Raw genomic sequence first — 3,249 nt, forward strand, 5'->3', positions numbered from 1 at the left:
TTATGTTTCCTAACCATCGACATGTGTTGTCATTTGATTAAAGAGATCACATCATTAGGAGAATGATGTGATTGACTTGACCCATTCCGTTAGCCTAGCACTTGATCGTTAGTATGTTGCTATTGCTTTCTTCATGACTTATACAAAGTTCCTACAACTATGAGATTATGCAACTCCCGTTTACCGGAACACTTTGTGTGCTACCAAATGTCACAACATAACTGGGTGAATATAAAGGAGCTCTACAGGTGTCTCCAAAGATAGATGTTGAGTTGGCGTATTTCGATATTAGGTTTTGTCACTCTGATTGTCGGAGAGGTATCTCCGGGCCCTCTCGGTAATGCACATCACTATAAGCCTTGCAAGCAATGTGGCCAATGAGTTGGTTACGGAATGATGCACTATGTAATGAGTAAAGAGACTTGCCGGTAACGAGATTGAACTAGGTATTGGATACCGACGATCGAATCTCGGGCAAGTAACATACCGATGACAAAGGGAACAACGTATGTTGTTATGCGGTTTGACCGATAAAGATCTTCGTAGAATATGTAGGAGACAATATGAGCATCCAGGTTCCGCTATTGGTTATTGACCGGAAACATTTCTAGGTCATGTCTACATAGTTCTCGAACCCGTAGGGTCCGCACGCTTAAAGTTACGATGACAGTTTCATTATGAGTTTGTATGTTTTGATGTACCGAAGGTTGTTCGGAGTCCCGGATGTGATCATGGACATGACGAGGAGTCTCGAAATGGTCGAGACATAAAGATTGATATATTGGAAGCCTATATTTGGATATCAGAATTGTTCGGGGAGAAATCGGGATTTTTCCGGAGTACCGGGGGCTTACCGGAACCCCCCCGGGGGTTAATGGGCCTACATGGGCCCTAAGGGAGAAGAGGAGGGCCGGCCAGGGCAGGCCGCGCCCCCCTCCCCCTCTAGTCCGAATAGGACAAGGAAGGGGGGGGGCGGCGCCCCCCTTTCCTCTTTCCCCTTCCCCCTTTCCTTCTCCTACAAGGCAAGAGGGGGGAGTCCTACTCCCGGTGGGAGTAGGACTCCTCCAGGCGCACCCCTAGGGGCCGGCCGCACCTCCCCCTCCCTCCTTTATATACGGGGGCAGGGGGCACCCCATAACACACAAGTTGATCTTTGTGATCGTTCCTTAGCCGTGTGCGGTGCCCTCCTCCATCATATTCCACCTCGGTCGTATTGTTGCGGTGCTTAGGCGAAGCCCTGCGTCGGTAGAACATCATCATCGTCACCACGCCGTCGTGCTGACGGAACTCATCCCCGACACCCTGCCGGATCGAAGTCCGGGGATCGTAATCGAGCTGAACGTCTGCTGAACTCGGAGGCGCAGTACGTTTGGTGCTTGGATCGGTCGGATCATGAAGACGTACGACTACATCAACCGCGTTGTCATAACGCTTCCGCTTTCGGTCTATGAGGGTACGTGGACACACTCTCCCCTCTCGTTGCTATGCATCACCATGATCTTGCGTGTACATAGGATTTTTTTTTAAAATTACTACGTTCCCCAACAGGTGCTTCACTGCATGCCAACACTTCCACTGAGGCATGGCGAGTCAGATAGTCCCTGTAAATCGTCGCCTTGATACCGGCCTTGCGGATCCGGCACCAGAACAGTCCATACCGATCGAGCCATCAAGACGAGCGCGAATCTCCTGAACACGGCGAGCATGGTGCGATCTGTCTGTCCCAGTCCTAGCAAGTAGTCGTCACAGCGGCCTTCAAACTATTGGCGATGCAGTTCTCTAGTTATTTTAGTGAAGGTGCTGCTCGAGCACCCAGTCTCGAGTACCAGGCAAAAGCCTAAGTCTGACACGTGTTGTTTGTGCAGAGGTCATATTTCTGCTCATTGTGCTTGTATCCTTTTGATACTTCATTTTAAGCTAATAGAATCCACCCTTGGTCGACCCCCCCGCCCCCCCACACACCCAAAACGGCCGCGTACCCTCACACTGGGCTTGGCAAAAGGGTAATGTTTGCAGCCGGTGCGCCGGCTGAGACTTGCGCCGGTCGCCCTGGCTCGCTCGCCCGTTGCAACAGCCCTACACAGCCACGTGCCCTTCAGGGCCCACGCGTGGCATCTCTCCTCCCCTTAGCCTTATCTACTCTGCCTCATATCCCTCCCCTCTGCCTTATCTATTCGCAGAGAAACTCCAGCTTCCATCTCCTCTCCACCGCATCTCCATAACATCGCTTCCAGCCTCCCATCACTAGTCTCTCTCCTCGCCGATGACAGCCATCCCTGCAAGCTCGAACCAGTCCCCTGCTCACCCCCTCCCCCTTGCACACGAGGCGGCCGGCGCAGAGACCTGGAACCAGCATCCACGGATGCTGGAATCGGACGTGCCTCTCACTGCCGACTTGGGTTTTTACTCGAACTAGCTTTATGCTTTGCTGGAACTTGCTAGTGTTTTTGCTACATCTACTCTTTTTTTTGGAATTGTACTTCCTGTGATTTTTGCTACAACTGGACGCCCCTCTCTGTACCGACATGGGTTTCTTTGCTAGAACCAGCTTATGTCTTGCTGGAACCAACTTTATATTTTGCTGGAACTTGCTAGTATTTTTACTACATTGACTTCTTATGGATTTTGCTTCCTGATTTTTGCTGGAACCGGACGCCTCTCACTGCCGACATGGTTTTTTGTTGAAACCATCTTTTTGTTTTGCTAGAGCATGCTTTTTTTTTTGCTACATCAACTTTACTTTTTGGATTTGCTTCCTGTGATTTTTTGCTGGAACCGTTGGTTGGAAATGATACAAGCAGAAGCAATTTTTGCTGGAACCATGTTCTTTTTTTGCTGGAACTAGTCCTAATTTTGCTACAGCCTTGTTCTGATTTTGCTGGAACCAGCCTAAAAATTGCTACCATCGCCTTTCGATTTTGCTGGAAACGGCAAATTTTTCTGCTTCAACCGAGTAATTGAGATTTTTCTGCTGCGAACAACAGGGGTGCCACGAATCCTGGTGACGAGATCTACCGTGAAGCGATAGGGACGGTGCAGTGCGGTGACCGAGGGGAGAGGGGGGGGGGAGCGGGAGAGCGTGGTATGCGCGCCCACGCCAGATGCGAAAGACAACGGCTGATGCACAAGAAATAAGGAGATTGTGGGGGCGAATCATTTTTTTAGATCCGATGAACGAGACGACTCACATCTGACGGCCCGCGCGAGACCCGCCCAAATTTGGGCCGGTGCGCCGGCGCCTATCAGCCC

This window comes from Triticum dicoccoides, chromosome 5B (assembly GCF_002162155.2).
Source record: "Triticum dicoccoides isolate Atlit2015 ecotype Zavitan chromosome 5B, WEW_v2.0, whole genome shotgun sequence".
Lineage (NCBI taxonomy): Eukaryota > Viridiplantae > Streptophyta > Magnoliopsida > Poales > Poaceae > Triticum > Triticum dicoccoides.